Source organism: Bombus vancouverensis, chromosome 5, assembly GCF_051014615.1.
Source record: "Bombus vancouverensis nearcticus chromosome 5, iyBomVanc1_principal, whole genome shotgun sequence".
In the NCBI taxonomy this organism is placed as follows: Eukaryota; Metazoa; Arthropoda; class Insecta; order Hymenoptera; family Apidae; genus Bombus; species Bombus vancouverensis.
Genome location: NC_134915.1, coordinates 3395219 through 3413383, shown reverse-complemented (window position 1 = coordinate 3413383; position 18165 = coordinate 3395219). Strand labels below are relative to the sequence as shown.

The 18165-nt window shown below is 34.5% G+C and overlaps 1 protein-coding gene and 1 long non-coding RNA gene across 6 annotated transcripts in view; both read left to right on the top strand.

Annotated features, from left to right (window-relative positions):
• The window catches only part of LOC117159861 (uncharacterized), a 213852-nt gene that overhangs the window by 100916 nt on the left and 94771 nt on the right, over positions 1-18165 (top strand). The gene's annotated exons all lie outside the window — the stretch shown is intronic.
• LOC143302651 (uncharacterized) lies at positions 704-17996 on the top strand. Its single transcript, XR_013058309.1, has 4 exons — positions 704-1310; positions 2105-2298; positions 2417-2610; positions 2690-17996. It is a non-coding gene; the product is annotated as an uncharacterized LOC143302651 (long non-coding RNA).

The window sequence follows — 18165 nt, the reverse complement described above, 5'->3', positions numbered from 1 at the left end:
GTCATTGAATATTAATGGACTGTAACGAATGAAACGTAAAACGCGCAATGTAAAGTACGTAACGAATTTTTGCAGCAAACCGTAGAAAATTTCCAAGCAATTTCAAACAGTAGAATTTTCTTTCAATCACTTTTTAATTACTAGGTTGTATAATAAAGTTGAAGAATATTGTAAAGTATTATAAATATAACTGCGATGAACATACGAATAATATGGGTCAATATCGTTTATAATTACATATTATTTAATAAAAGCAATGAACAAGAAAATTATGAGCGTTTCATAAAAGAATCGTTTCTGAATCTAACGCAGCAGAGATTGTTACACTTCCGTTCAAAAATTTATCGGAATATCCTCTGCGCTATTAATATTGAAATATCAACTGTTTTAATGTTTAGAAAGTTTCTTCGCGTGTGATTGTTAAATAATTTAAAAAATGCAGAAACACGTGTATCCCACATTTCTTGATATAAAAGTTTTGAAATGACCGTGTCCAGTCACAAAGAATATTAAAGCAAAATAGTATATGCTTCGTAGTATATATATGTATATAGTATGCTTCATAGTATAGTAGTATATATTCTAACAATAAAATTGTTAGACAAACGTGGGGAATTATTTTAACCTAAGTAACTTAATACAGAGAAGTAAATAAATCTTTGTGAATTATTGGTTCTTAACGAGTTCAATTTCGAAGTCAAGTAGAACAAAATGAAATTATCTTCGTTTATCCGACTTTCAAATCAACTCTTAAATTTACTAGACCTTAATATTTTCACGTAACTCGACTCTCATTGAGCAAGACAATTTTCGCAAATTAAATTGAATTTCCATTAAACTCGCAATATCGAGAATTCATTTTATAGAAAGATGGAAATAAATTCCACACGTCATTATAAAATAATACTACGATGATCTTGGTTTTCGTACGGTGTATCAGAAAAATGTTCTATTCCTCGGCTCCAAATATGAGAATTTACGCTCCACTGTTCACTCATTGTCGAGCAACGAGGCTGATCAAAGTTTAGCTCTACAGTTTACAGTATAACACACACGCGTGGAACGTTTCTGCTCCGAGCAGAAACATTAAACGTATATTCCTTTTATACTTTGCAGTTCCATTGCTATTCGATGAACGTCCGAGGAAACAGAAAAATTTTCCGCCTGAGTCGTGGTCCCACGTACATATCTGCCATTATTATTTAGCGCTATTCCGTATACTCTACGTTTGTTTTGAATTTGCGTAGCAAACATCAAATTCGAATAATCTTTCCTACCAGTCGTAGAGCAAAGTTCAGAAGAAAATAACGGTAATGTTATGTTATGTCTATTAGCCATCAACCAGCCCTCACTTTTCCAAGTTATCACTTGGTGTCAGATTGACATGGCAAAAAATCATCACAGATTAATATTCCAAGATTAGATTCGCGTCATTGGCGAGTAACAAATGAACGTGCTGATCGTATTTATCGCAATGCATCGCTCCACGTTGCTGAAAAGTAATAAAATATTGTTGATAATAACATAGTCACGCTACTATGTGTAGGAACCACTTACTTTCACATTTTCGTTTAGCCAGACTTAATTAAATTGACAGAAACTTTTGCTGTTCCGTAAAATAATACACGTCGATATTCAGTTTGAAGATTAATATAAATAGTTTGAAGATTTGACTACATTATCGTATGTTTAAACTATGTTCAAAATTGAATATCGACGTGCGTGTACAGGGTAGCGAAATCTTCTCTTAATTTCATTGAATCCCGCTAAACGTGAAAAAAGAATTTCAGATGTAAAAAATAACAGGTTTCTACACGTAGTAGCAAATAGTGTAAATATTTGATTTACTATTTCATGTTTAGTGTATGCCTAAAGTAAAATATCGACGTACATTTATAGAAGATCAACACTTTCTCTTAATGTAATTGTATCTCACTAAATGGGAATGTGAAAATAAACGCTTCCTACACATAGTATACGCATAGTTATCAACGTTTGGACATAGTCTAAATAGTCAAAATATTTAGACATAGTATACAATAATTTTTTGTCATACGAATTGCAAGAATAAATTCTCACTATTGATATGATTCTTTTGATACAGATACGAGTTCCATATTTTCAAATGTTTTATTATCGATATTGTTTCTGCAAAAATTATATTCGTAAAAATTACGATCTAAATAGTGGAGCTATGTACAAATTCGTAAACATTGTAAAATATTCTTTTAGAAAATATATTTGCCAGCAATACGATCTGTCTGTAATAAATTTCGTTAAAATCGTGCAATAATAATGGTAAGTTGAAATTCAGCGGATTAATTTACGACTGATCGCGTTACTACTAATACTTCATTATCATAATCACAGTTACATGATTCATAATTATTTTTCATAACCATAATTATTGTTTCAGTATATTATATAAATTTGCATGAGGGAAAGGAATAGCAACAAATATCAATTTATAGAGAAATTCCAAAGAAACACATCTTAACAATACAAATACCCGAGACATCAATCACAAATTAAATTCTTATACCCGATCGATCATCAATAAAATACCAATCGCTAAAATCTACTCTTCAGTTTCTTAGAACACACGCCTCTGTAAGTATAAAATATAAAATACAAAGTAAAAAATTTGTTCTTATTTCGCCATTTAATTTTCCATTCGCCAACATCTTAGAAATACTCGATATAAATCGATCGCGATTAAAGGCAAAGGACAGTTAATGAAACGACGAAATCTGGAAGTTGCAGCAATCGAACAAGTTCGAACGTTCCTCGAAGGCATTTTACAGTTTTCCGGCTCGGAGAACGCCGGTTCGACCTGTCTTAGGAAGCCTATCGGAAATGTTAGTTTATCACGGCGTGTTCCAGTTCGTGTCAATTGCTCTAAATTCAGGACGAGGCTGGATCAGGGCTAGGGTAGCTAACTGGATTGTAGGAATTCAGGCTAATACGAGTCTATCAAATTATTCCGTCGGCCAGTCGCACGCGTTGCGACTCCTGCAGCATCTTGTCGTCGGCTTTAACCCGACAATTTTCATCTGGGGGTCTCTGCTCTATGTGTTCCTGCGGTGTTGACGTAGCGCGTTCGCTTCTGTGTACAAATATTCTGGCGAAAGAGTCGACTCTGGTTTTATAAAGTAGGATTTAAAAAATGTCAGATAAATCTTTCTTAGTGTTTAAACCAGCTTTGATATATTTCGAGGTGGATGTTTTCTTAAACAGCAATTCCGGTGATTTATAACGTGGATTTAAGTATACACCGGGCTTGTACGAAGACATACAGTGACAAATAAAAGTTAGATTGCAGAAATAAAGATAATTAAGTACACTATTGGTGATTAATTGGCTATAGATGCAGTGCTGTGAATAATTTTCTACTTGAACACATTCCCTTAGCATTATTTTTTCCACATCTTCAAGAAACCACCGATCGTGTTTTGATATGTTTGTTGAAATAAAAGATACAAGACAATTTTTCAACGAGACAATGCTCCTATTCATCTTGTCACCGCTACAAAAAAGTGGTTTCAAGATTTTCGAATGGAATCATCACCGTGACCAACTTTGTGCCCTGATCTGAACTCGATCGAGAACCTGTGAGAAACGAAGATTTAAATAAATTAGTGGATAGTGTACCTAACAGAGTAATAGAAATAATCAAAGACAACATGTTTTCTCACAGCGAAAAACAATTTTAAGAGAAATTTTCATTGTTTGTAGACTTGAAGAGAACACGATTTTCGTTTGTTGTATCTTCATTTTTGTTTTACGTTACAATGTGAAATAATATTAACGACTTGCTCAATTTTTCTTTTAATATTATGAAACATCTAAAAATACATTTGAATTTATAATTATTCACAGCACTGTATATTAAATGTACATGACGCAATTGAAGTTATATAAATTTGCAAAATTCTGTACAATATGTATAAGATGCAATAATAATAATAACAAGACTGAGATAATAGTAAGAATAATAGAATTTCAAACAAAGATGCTAGAATCTGCGATGATATTATTTTATTGGAATCTTTCGCACGACGTGTTTTTTTTTTTATTTAATATTTCACATTCACAATTTGTCCAATTTGGACATTTGGTAGAATTTTTTAGCTGTTTGTCTATCATGTGAGTGGCTACCCCCAATGGGATACCATCTTCGTGTTTATTAGGATATATCCTTTATGTGCGGCGTGTTGAATACGCCAGAAACAGACAATAATGTGAAATGTGAAATGTGAAATCTGAAAACGATTAGATCTTGCTAAATTATTCACTGTCGTCGCTATATTTAACCGAGTTCATCGAACCTATACGTTGTACATACATCGGGGACGTGCTTCAAATACAAAGAAGATTTCAGCTGATATCCGAAAGGCATGTGTAATAGAAAATTAATTTTCCAATAAAGTCTTCCGATAAAAGCGTCGAACGAAAGAGCGCGAATCCATCGTAAAAAAGATATACAATCTCCGTATGTAAGTAATAAAAATGTAACTGAAACGTAAACCTCACTTAGAGGAACGCTACCATTCGATATTAATTCAAATATTTGTAACAGCAGCAAAAATCGTTTACCACACTTTTCATCGAAATTCTTTGCATCTGAAAGATTTTGTAAAACGCTTAAAAAACGGAGCGACGTTCAAGATTAAATTATTTTCAACGAAAAAAAGTGCGACACCGCCGAAGAAATGCAGAGGCCTCGACCCAGCGTCTGAATGTAGGTCAGCTGTAAACTTGAAGTTGCGACTGTAAATTTCTTAAGCTCGCCGAATCGTAAAGAGAAGCGGCATTAAATATTCGTAGGCCAGACACAGTCGGTGCGGTTTAAAAATTTGAAAAGCTCGGCGAACGGAATATAAACGGCAGGTGAGAGAACGAATTTCTCGGGAATTTGTTATGTCGGCCGTCAATTTCGGCTGCAATACGCGTGTAACCGTCGTTGATGCTGCGGAGCGTGGAAAATAAAAAGAAAAATGCTTTGGAAAACATCAATTTATCAAGACACGCGGCCCAAGTGCTGCTTTTGACGTGGCCGCTCCCGTTGAATTTTCGACGTGCGGTGAAACATGAAGTTTCCAGGCTGCACGTTGTTTAGGAAACTGAATATCATGACTCGTTTTCGCGTCCAAGTGGCTAGTTTCTCGAAAGCCACGTGTGATTGACGTTTTGATATTTCGCTGAGATTGCACCTTTCATTTCACTTCTTTCGTATCGTATCGAAGACACATGACGTTTCTCAGTTTCACGCGAGATTCAATTGGTTTTCTTTGCGATACGCGGGATTACGTTTTTTAAAAGACATAGCGACAGCGGAACTTTATCTTCGATACGCACGCTTGTTTCTTGTTAGTACGTTCGGAAGAATGTCGTAGAAATGACATGTCGTATGACGATGATATTGATATTATTAAATCATTTTTCTGTTGCAATCAACTAGATGGACGATAAAAATAACGTACGTGAAAATTCTTGGCCAATGGCTACGAGAAGATTCTGGTCTTCTACAATTTCCACAATTTATTTTCGTTCTTCCAATACGATACATCATCGATAGAGAAAAATGAAATATTTTTACTGTTGAAGGTATTGAGTTAATTGATAGAGAAATATGAGCAATTGTTGTTAGTACCAAAGTTATCGAATTAATCAGTAGAGAAACACGAGACAAATGGCTATGAAACCCATTTTGTTCTTTTATGTTTGCAGAATATATTTTCATTCCTCGAATATGATACATCATCGATAGAGGAAGATGAAATATTTTTACTGTTGAAGGTATTGAGTTAATTGATAGAGAAATATGGGGAATTGTTGTTGGTACCAAAGTTATCGAATTCGAATTAATCAATAGAGAAACGCGAGACAAATGGCTATGAAACCCATTTTGTTCTTTTATGTTTGCAGAATATATTTTCATTCCTCGAATATGATACATCATCGATAGAAGAAGATGAAATATTTTTACTGTTGAAGGTATTGAGTTAATTGATAGAGAAATATAAGGAATTGTCGTTGTTCGCATCAAAGTTATTGAATTAATAAATAGAGAAATATGAGATATTGTTACTAACATTGAATAGTTAACTGTAACAGAGATACGAGTAATTATTGTTATCATCAAGGTTATTGAATTAATTACTAGAGAAATATGAGACATTGCGGTTGACATTAAATGGTTAATTAATACGGAAATATGAGAAATTATTCTTATTAGCAAAGTTGAATTAATCAATAGAGAAATATGACACATTACTACTACCATTGAAATTATCAAATTATTTAAATCAATTATGTCAATCAAACTTAATTTCCCAATACAGTATTTACACGTACAATAAAAAATGTAAAAAAAAAAAACTAGCGATTAGGAGAAACATTAAACAAATCGTTGAAACTGTTACGTAAAACTATCGGATAACGGAGAATTATGTAATAAAACCAAAGTAAGCTAGTTCTTCTATTCTTCCGTTCGCTGTGTTGCAAGCTGGTCACGTTTTCGATAAATAGAATTTCGCGGTCTCGATGGATTTCTCATGATAGAACGCGAATGGTTAAAAAAAAAAAAAAAAAAAGAAAAAAGAAGAAAAAGAAAAGAAAAGGAATTCTATATTCACAGGTTGGTGAAGTAGGTGCTTGTACAAAGCATGAGTTACAGCGGGCAGATTGCAATGCCAGTGTTAGAGGTCGCACGTGTTCTCCCCTGTGCGCCCACCCAGACAATTTATCTAAATTGTACAGCTCCGGATTCGGTTTCTCACTGCGTGATCGTATCCTCTCGACGAGAATCCGCACCGTAAACGTTTAACTGTGATTTATTAGGATCGAAGGTCGAATGTTTCTTCCTCGAAATCGTTCAATCAAGAGTTACGCGTGATAGCAGGTCTATGAACTTTCTCACAGAAATCGCTGATGTATGTAGCTATTAATCTCTGATAACATGCGCACGTTGCACACGCGTAACATATTTCTTTGCATTTGAGATATTTCTGTGGAATATACGGCTCGACAAATTTAAGCAAAACGCTGCATTGATATATATGTCGGGTTATGATCGGAATTTTGGGCGCGTAACAACTCTTCACGTGAATTAGCCATCGTTTCACAAAGCCGAGATTATATTTACACGTATATACAAGACTATCACAAAGCTTAACAAATAATAAGTCTAATGAATAGTAAGTTTGACGAATAATAAAGTTAGTGAATAATAAATTGTACGAATAATAGGTTTAACAAATAATAAGTCTAATGAATAATAAGTTTAACGAATAGTAAGTTTAATGAATAGTATGATTTACGAATAATAAGTTTAATGAACGCTATTAACAATGTTTTTAGGTTCAAACGAATCCACGGTCAACGGGATAACTCTTTACTAAGCGTAAACTAATCTTAGGCACAGAAATACGATTGTTGAAAATGCTCGTTGTGTCACTCTCCAAGGCGATCGCACGAATGCCAGTCTCGTGGAGATTTTTCTCGCTGTACGATTGCATTTGTTTTCTATACTCGTTTGGAGCATCGAGAAGGTTCCAAACGTCGTTGCTAGGCAGTTTCTGCCTGGAGTTTGATACACACTCGTTGGAAGCATCCAGAAAGTTCCAAACGCCGTTGCTAGGCAGTTTCTGCCTGGAGTTTGATTATTAATACAATGTATGTCCCATTGTATCGGCACCTCCGAGGCAACATGACACGTAGCTAGGCCCGCTCCCGAGGCCGCATGCCGCCACAACCACATTTCTCGAAAAACCCATACAACCACTCCAGACCTTCGTTAGGCAAAACGTCCATCCCATGACCATGGCTACGTTCGGCGACCAATTGTCACCTCGAACCCAATCTCGCTATCACAAATCTCGAACAATTATAGCTATGATAAAATCTGGGCTAGAGTACTAGAGGATGTTCCCAAAATTTCCAAGGAAAGGCTTCGGCTTTCCTTTCATCTTCGACATATATATGTTGCTGAAATAATAGCAAAATAATGTATATTGTTCTTGTACACTGCTTTCCAGTCTGTTTACAAAGATGGAATTATTAAACAAATCTATAAACATTAATTAATTAATTAATTAATTGTATTTAAACATATATCTATATGTTTAATATATAATACGCTGTGAATAATCGTAGACTCAAACATATTTTTTTCGCATTATTTCTTCAACATTTTTGAGAAATCATCGATCGTATCTGGATACGTTAAGTGAAATTATTTTTGTAAATAAATAAATTAGGCGCTATGGGATATCAGGAGATGTTACATGGCGAATTATTGCCTTTCGTAGCCGAAATAGAAGATAAAAGACAATTTTTCAACGAGACTTCAGCGGCTACTAGAACAGCCGCTGCTAGGAAAAACTAGTTTCAACATTTCCGGGTAGAATTATTACGATGGCCAACATCCATTCCTGATCCGATCGAGAACCTGTGGGGAATTCTAGCGAGAAAAATTTGCGATCAGAAGTTACCTTAGAAACTATCGTGCAACTTAGAAAAAAAAAATAAAATACCTAACGAATTAGTAGAAGCAATTAAAAGTAGAAAAAGGTCCACTAAACGTTGAATGAAAACGTAACAGAATTAACGTTGAGTTTATATTTCTTCACAGGCGAAAACACAATTTTAGGAGAAATGTCCATTGTTTCCAGGTTTCGAAAAAAAGCATTCTTTTTCTGTATCTTTAGTTTTGTCTTGTATTATGATGTAAAATTATATAAACGAATTTGTCAATTTTTTATTAATATCTCATCGATATATGTTGTTAATAAGGATATAATACGTTATAATATATTTAATATATTACGATAAATTTAAAATCGACACTATAGAACCTACCCTGTTTCGAGGAAAATATCCTATTGAAATTTCTCTAGGATTTTAAATATATTTCTATCGAGCTAAACATGAAAATGACGTTTTTTGCAAAAATTGCAAAAATACATTGGCCCTTCGGCCAGTCAATAATCGTTCAACGTTATTTGTTAACCCTTTGCACTCCTATGTTGGTTTTTATCATTTTTTATCTCAGGAGCTCCTTTCTCGATTCCAACTGGACATTCTTTCTGTCCCACCTTTTTTATAAAACGTGCGAAAGAAAACCAGGATTGTATCCTGGAAATTATTTCAAGATATATCGTACGCTTAAAAATTACAAAATACAGCAATAGTGTGAATAAAACTGGTGTTTAAGTGAATTTCTTTCTTCCTTTATTTATTTAAATTGTCTTATTTTTTAGTTAAAGTAAATTTCGAACAAAACACTTAAAAGCGTTGGCAGCTGCTGGTATCGAAATTAAAATAAAATTCAGAGTGCCAAGAGTTAACGTTTAAAACCTCTTTTCGCTAACTGCCTAGAAATTGTTCTTTATCTTGCGTATTCCAGGGGACAACTTTGCCAATCAATATATTGGTTCGTTCTGACCCTGAATAGTTCCAACCCCTAGAAACTTGTTCCAGTAATTTATTGGCAGCCATCCGTAATCCACTTTGGAACAGACGGTGCTTCATTTGCAACATTTTCTCGATAGCGAATAGTTGAGGAAATAATTGCACGGAAGTATTAAAACCCGATATTCTGTAGATACAGTGGCTGCAAAGAGTATCACCACGCCAGTGTATAGCATCGCATACTAATCAATTAGGCCCAAGTACATTAAATTGTGTGATATCTAGTAATATCCTCACAAGGCTGCAAAAATGTGATGCCATGCAGATGGAACATAAAACTCGATAAAAATGCGATATGCGTCGATATTTTAACCACTGTACTTGTAAATCTTATTGTGATTTTTTCATCTTATGCTAAACTTTAAAAGTCGATAGTGTTTATCGCATGAGTTTTGTATTTATCGCAGAGGAAACCCATTATACATTTATTTTGTAAATATATTTTGGACAAATTATAGATTCATCATTATTTGGCTAAGGAAATAATTGCACGGAAGTGTTAAAACCCGATATTCTGTAGATACAGTGGCTGCAAAGAGTATCACCACGCCAGCGTATAGCATCGCATACTAATCAATTAGGCCCAAGTACATTAAATTGTGTGATATCTAGCAATATCCTCACAAGGCTGCAAAAATGTGATGCCATGCAGTGGAACATAAAACTCGATAGAAATGCGATATGCGTCGATATTTTAATCACTGTACTTGTAAATCTTATTGTGATTTTTTCATCTTATACTAAACTTTAAAAGTCGATAGTGTTTATCGCAGAGGAAACCCATTATACATTTATTTTGTAAATATATTTTAGATAAATTATAGATTTGTCATTACTTGGCTGTTTAATAATTGGCTTCTGCATCGTGTTATATGAAATTGCTACAACACTTTTCATGAAAATATCAACGTTCATTCATCCATTACAATTGTTGGTTCTCTAAAGCTGAAAAAATAGTGCATTTCTGAAAGTCTAGAACAATAAGTTTCGATTCTCTGGAAGCTTTTGCTGGATTTTACCAGGTTTTTGAGATGCTGGGATACGTCATACGTTGCAAATGTTTCAAATAATTTTAAATGACCTAGACGACAGAGAAGACGAAAAGAGTATAAAGTGACGTGGTAAATAGGAAAATCGTTTGGAAACATGAAAATATTCCTAGTGATATAATTAAAAAGTTCATCAGATATATGCAAAAATATGAATAAATTCTGTACCTTTGAGTCTTCGAAATCTAACGATTTTTGGATGTAACCAAAACAGTTCTTGAATCATGTTACACTAGAATGCAATGAAGATTGTAATATTAGATTATCCGAAATGTTTCTTTCGTTTTATAAGAAAATAATAGACGCACAATGTTCTTCGTTTTATATTAGTTTATTGAATTATGCACGAACATAATAATAGAAATAGAACGAAATGAATCATACCTAATTCAATAAAATAATGTAAAACAGAAATTTTTGTTCATCTATTATCACCTTATGAAACGAAAGAAACTTTCCGGACAACCTAATAAAAATATAATTACGAAAACACGTTTACAGAATTGCTAGAATTCGACCGGATAATATGTAACGATTTTACGAAGATTTTAGTGAAAAGATGATTACACAGATAGCTATAAAAATATGTTAGATTTTCGTTGCACAAACATACAATATTGTAATATCGAAAAATAAGGATAGAAATTTTTTTTCGATTACTTACAATTTATTAATATTAAACTGAATATACAGATATAAATTGGACAGAGAACGATATTTATTTAACGGAAACTAAATGCAATACTCGTATCTATATCAAATAACTTTACAGTTATTTGATCACTCTCGTCACAACGAATCTAACACACACACACTCTCTCTCTAACAACTCTATCAATTCTCACGACTCTACTCTTCGACGACTCGAAACCTCTAACGACTCTACTCTTCGACAACTCGAAACCTCTAACGACTCTACTCTTCGACGACTCAATCAGCTCTGACTCTCGCAACACACTCGCTTTTCGACTCGCATACTCTGACCTCTCGGTCGTCCGCCCTTGAAACACGAAACCGTCCTTCTGCTCTAACGTTGTTTCTTGTTTTTCTCATATCTCTGTAAGAACTAGGTGACTTTAGTCACATAGGCGCTCTTAAATGTAAACGAACCACAGAAGGACGACGTACACGGTTTTTTCTATTTTCAACCGATCTCTAATTCAAATCTATTCTACGATATTACAATATCAATTGCGGATAGCAAAAAAAATAATACAACTAATTGGATAAAGTTAATAACACAATATGATGATAAAGTAGCAGCGAAAAGTGACATTGAAATTCGCATTTGGAGGGTGAAACAGACCGTTTCCTGAACTTTAGCAGGAAGTCTCGTTCTGAAAGCAGAGTTAGCAATCGTTGGAAGATTAATTTCTTCGCTAAATGCATCAATGTTTAAACTGAAAGTCTGCCAAGGGTAGTTAGCGAAGTCTTTGGATTGTGTCAGGAGAACAAGTGTAGTTGCTAAGTTTCTGCACGTTTTGTTTCGCAGATCAGCAACGATCGTGCCAATTCGAAATAAATGTAGTACTATAGGTCATAACTTTCCTGTTTAGGCAAACTGTCGGCTGATCGATGCATCTGGTCCACTTGATTATCGTATTATTTTCTAAGTAATTAATAGACTACGGATGTTCCATGCAAATTTCTATCCTTGTAAACATAATTTGAATAGAATTGAACGTAAATAGAAATTTATTTCGTCTACTAAATATCACAGTAAGCGTTCTATTTTTAATATTATATATATTTAAATATATTTTTGCATATTATCTGCAGTCTGTAGATTTGTGGGATTTTTCATTTCTCAAAAATGTATAAATGTCCGTGGTTTAGTAATTAGTTGCACATTCCAAAGTCGAATTTGTCAACACATTTTCTCCGTAAATCGATGCTTACTGCAAGTCAAATAAAACTACAAATGAACGATATTCCATTAATTTAATCCTTATAAAATGCAAACGATCTTCGAATGAGTTTGTTAAGAAAAGAATTACGTACTTTGACATTCGATATTGAACAGAATAAAAAGTTCAATTTGCAAATACACGCATGTACAAAAATTCTTCTTTTAAAATTCATTTTCAAGCCAACCATAATGTTACTGTAATATTACTGCAATGTTAATGTAATGTAAACTGTACATTCTACTATATCTGATTTCCAATTCTCAAAGCGATTAATTATCAATTAATTAAGGTAATTCTAGTGGGATTTTCAAAGGCGAATTTGTAAATAATACGCTTTGTCTGTAAACGAGGGAAGTATGTGGGCGTACTAAGATCGTATCTTTCGAAATCGATTTTAATTTTAACGATACGATATTAATAATTCGACAGGGCGCTGTCGATTCGCATTTGTTGGTACGCACGAGCAAAATGTGCGTGACTGATAACATTTGCACTGCACGGTTATTTACAATAGAAGCAGAACGCGACAAAAAATTGCCGCTTGTTGTTGCGAGCTTACAACGTTGGTAAAAGTATCTCTTCGATCTTCATTTTCGACGTAAAGTAGAAATGATTGCAGATAACTTGTTCAGTGTAACATCAAAACGAACACTTGTGTTTTTAATTTCGCTTCGCGTGTCACAAATTTAGCTTTCCTTTCTTGTCACACTGTAGACCAGACATTTTATTCATAACTATGTTTGAAAGTATGGGATTGGCAACTAAGTGGTTGCGGATTTTGTCAATACCACCTAATGACAAAATCCGCAATCACTTAGTTGCCAACATATGATAGACACGAAAGAAGCCGCTGTAAAGAGAATCGTTGTGCCAAAAACTAAACACCCATATTAAAACCTGTTTGAATCTATGGGATCCAACTATGGGGAAGAGCGAGTAATTGCAACATAGAAATTCTGCAACGATTCCAATCAAAAACTCTGAGATCCTTAATAGATGCACCTTGGTATGTTACCAATGAAACAATACGTCGCGACCTTAAGATACCAAGTTAAAGAAGAAATATCCAAATTCAGTAATAGATATAACATATGAATTAACAGCCACCAAAATCTACTAGTTACTCAATTACTCGACACGACGGATCAGATCCGCAGGCTAAGGACACATTACCCTCTAGATTTAAACATTAGATTCAGCTAGAACCAAACATACGATAATCATTTATTGTTCACGTTATAATACCACGCCGGAATAATTTACTTATAATTCTCAATGAGAATTGATTGTAAACTACTTCCAAATAAAAAAAAAAACTAAACACTAGAGAAGATGTAGAGTTTTCCTAGAAGTGAGACCCACTTCGACAAATACCTCAATTAGTTTGGAAATACACATAAAAACTGCAGAATGTTCACTACAAGTAAATATATCTTATATATATACATGTATATTTATGTATATATTTCAATATTTTAAAGTTTCTGCCTTGTTTCAAACTATAGTGATAAAATCATGATGCTCGTGTCTTCAATACGATATTCACGTGGTTGTAAAGTGTTTTATAGAAATAAATTCAAATACTTATTCACTTAGTTGCCAACCCAATAAGATACACGTTTAATAAAATACTCCATCAGATAAAACAGGATATCGCGCTCTTTGCAAACGTATTTAAACGATTTAGAAAATTTATTCACGTAAGGAATCACTAAAAAAAAAAAACTTCTGACCGTTACCACTTGCTGTTGAATTTTTAATTGCTCTTGACTGATAAACGCAGCGATAAATATATCGGTGAATAGAAGAAAGTTTAAAGCTGAGATTTGTCTATACGAGTGTAAGTAAAATTTGTATTAAACATTTCTTTGCCTGTTGTAGGATGTACAATTATATTGTACAGTAGAGCTCGCCTTATCCGAATACCTTAATATCCGAATACCTTAATATCCGAACACCCATTATCCGAATATCCTAATATCCGAACATACATCGTCCGAATACCTTAATATCCGAACGCCTCAAATATGTGCATATCTTATTAATTAATATTGTATTGTAAATTAATATATGTTAATATTATATTACGCTAACTGTAATTATGTCAATTGTACTGTTCATATACAATGTATTTTTTCCTTTATTCGATCGAGTATAGTAACAAGTATAGCGTTGTAACAATCGAAACAAATTCGCGTATAATTGGAAAAATTGGAAGCGTAAATGCAACAGGATTGGCAGAAACACATGGTGTTGGAGGAACCACATTCACAGACATTACAAGAACAAAAAGATAATATTGAAAATTATGCAGAACACGTAGATTTCTCCGATACTGGCAATGGAAGAAACCTTAAACATACTGACGTAATGAGACGATTTCATCGCGATAAGGATGAACATAACGACGGTTTTATACAAATGGAAAGAACAAACGAAAGTGGTGACGAAAAGGTGCCTTCTCGTGGCCAAGCATTCGTTGCATTCGTAAAGGAGCTTCTATGGTTCGAAGCAGAAAAAGAATGTAACTGTATACTGGTTCAAGGTAATAAATTTAATTTAATTTAACATATTTCTCGTCTGATTTACTCTCCAAAAACTGAGATGTAACTAACCAAAGAAAAAAAAAAAAAATCAGGAAATCGCTCTCCGCTTATACTAAATAAATGGTTGTCGTGTCTCCCTCCTACTAATAACACAATCCATGTACCAAGAAACATTTGCATAATATAAAATTACATTTTTGCAGTCACACACCACACATTCGCCCTTACGATAATCCAACATACTATGTAGGTACTGATCTTGAAAGAATCGCATGAGTTAATAGCCAAAAACATATGTGACCCATATATATTTAAAGAAACTGTCAATCGATCTTAATCTATATTTGAACAAATGAAATTTCATATTGGGAAAGTGATTGTTCTGCTATCCTAAAATTCTATTTTCCACACAATTTTGTTTCGCTGTTAGCTCGGATAAGGGGAGCTCGATTTCTCTTGTCAATTGTATTTCAGCTTCCCCATATTACGACAGTTTTCCCGTTTTACTCTTTAAACTCTCTTTTCGCTGCCTCTCTACGTATAAAATGATTAATATCTACATAATATAACTTGAAAAAAAGTGGAATAACTTTGACATCTCTGAAAATCCTCTACCTGCAACTACTTCTATCTACAAAAATATTACTGTACCATATTATTTACAAATTCCACGTCTCTAAAAATAAGTCACATGTTCAAGGTGCTAGAAATTATCGGAACACGCTATATACTTTTTCCAGCTTTTACTATACCATTTCGATAATCATGGACTTTCTTCAAGTAGTTCGCTCGAGAGTCAAATCTCAGGGACCATCAAACCGAACGCTTGACGTGCATTTCTGTCCGTGGCGAATACACCAATTTGCATAATTAGCGATCCTAAAATATGGGCAGCGTCCAACTTTTATGTCAATTTTACGACGTACAATGGCGAGAATCGCTGAATAGGTCCATAAACATCAGAGATTACACTGAATTCTCCAGGATTTCGATCAGTTGGAACGAGATATCGCGGCATGGCCGTTTTAAACGACGTCCATGAAAGGGATCTTTCCGATTTCACTAGTTTCTCGTATCCATTTCAGGATTAAATTCGATCCATAATTCGGGTATAATATAACGGCGGACAAAAACGCTGAGTGAAGTTGTCACCCTGAGATTTTTTTTAAAAATCCAAACAATATTCGTTTGTGCATATTTGTCCAACCAAAATTTCCATTTGTCCACCCTTAAAAAAAAAAAGAAAAAAAAACAAGCAACAGATAAAAATTAAAAAATATGTAACATCACCACCCTATGAACGTTTTCACTGTTTTTTATGTAGAATATGATCGTCCACGATTCGTTCGTGTTTGTCCAGCCAGAATTTTAATTTGTCCACCTTTGAAAAAACAATTATTAGCGAATAAAAATAAAAAAAAACGACATCACAGCCACATGAACTTTTTCGTTAACGTTTATGTGGGATATGATCGTCCATGATCTGTTCAAGGTTGTCCACCCAAATACGTCCAAAGAAATTATCAGTTTTTAAATATTTTCATTTGGTAGCTTTTTTTTAAATATAGTTAGGCGAAAATTTCAGCCGACCAAATCACAGACAAACGAACACTGTTCGGTTTTCTGCGATCGCCAACTTCAACTCCAACTGTCCAAGGCATAGCCAAGTCTCTCTCGCTTTAAGCTCGAGCCGAATCGCGCTCAGTTTCCACTCTCTTAATTTCTATCCGATTGGATTGCGCCTCTGTCTGAGCATTTCCCGATCCAAACGAGCCGCGCCCTCGCGTATACCAGTTGCATTCATCGGCGTGTGCGTATCTGCGCCCTATCTGAATCCTGAAAAGGATGACACGTCTCAAGGACTAGAGTTCGCCTCCGAACCAATGCTCGCTAGCGCAGCTGGCTCTTGCCTTGTCTCCATCGCAACGCCAGCCTACGTCTGCTTTTCACTCCTTTCTCTTTACAGAAATCTCATTTTTCAGAGTGTTTCTTCGTTTTCCCTGGCGCATTCAGCGTCGACAAAACACGTCTATCCTGGAAGCGATGCTACCAGGATGCAGACAGACGCTCTTGTCTCCATGCTGGCTTCATTTCAGTGAAGCGTGACGTGTGTATTTTCTTCCTCTTTGCTTTTTCCCCTCTTTTTTCCAATTTTTTCCGCCCACTAAAAGCGCAGGAAGACTAGTGGAGAAACGTGACAAGTCGAATCTTCTGTTTCTTCAGTAGAAGAGTAGCGATGGTCAGACAGCAAAAAGCTGGCTTTACGACTAAACATTGATAGCATTGGTTATTCTATCAGTTTTATACAGAACTTCGCGGATTTATTATTATTTATTCTTGAAAGATAATGCACAGACTGCGGATTTTTAAGCAAATTTACATTTTTACAATTTAATATCATACAATTTATATAATTTTTATTTTTGCACACAGCTAGGAAAACACTATGCGATAGTAGCACGTTCTTTACTGTTTACTGCTCGTTTATCGTTTGTTATGATTCGTTAACGAAGCTCCAACGACGTATGTTTATATGACAGTTTTTCCTCATCTTCACCTATGTATTAACACCGTTTGGTCGAAAAATAGTGAGATACCCTGTATAATTTTCATTCGTATATCGTCGTAACTTTGTGTCGTAATATTACTTCTCGTGCGGCATTCTTGCACGATTATCCACTATATGTTAGAGTCCGAAAGCGTGGCTATAATATTCGCATTTATATTGGTGCTCAGACGAAACCGGGAATGGAATTTTTACTCGAGCTGGGAAGTAAATGTACACAGAAATGTATGAATACTATATGAGTTTCTGTGATATAGAAAATAACAGATAAAGGATATGGCCGGGCGAAATTAAGTATAATACGCGGATAGTACGTTGGGCAGTTACAGCAGAATTACTGCTAGTTTATACGAACTTGACGGAGGGCAAGCAATTCATGTAACTAGGCTTCATATGTGTAATAGGAGTTTAGACAAGTGGATTCAATCAGCAGGAAATCGTTTAATCGGATACCAACTAAAATTTCATTCAAATAAATGGACCTTGTGCGCATAAACGAAGTTCTATCAAAATCGTTTTGGGAAGGTCCGCGAAAATCAATAAACATTCGTCGAGCCCTTGTGGCGAAACTTGATATTTCATCGCAATTAATTCGTAGATGTACAATAGCTACGCTAAAT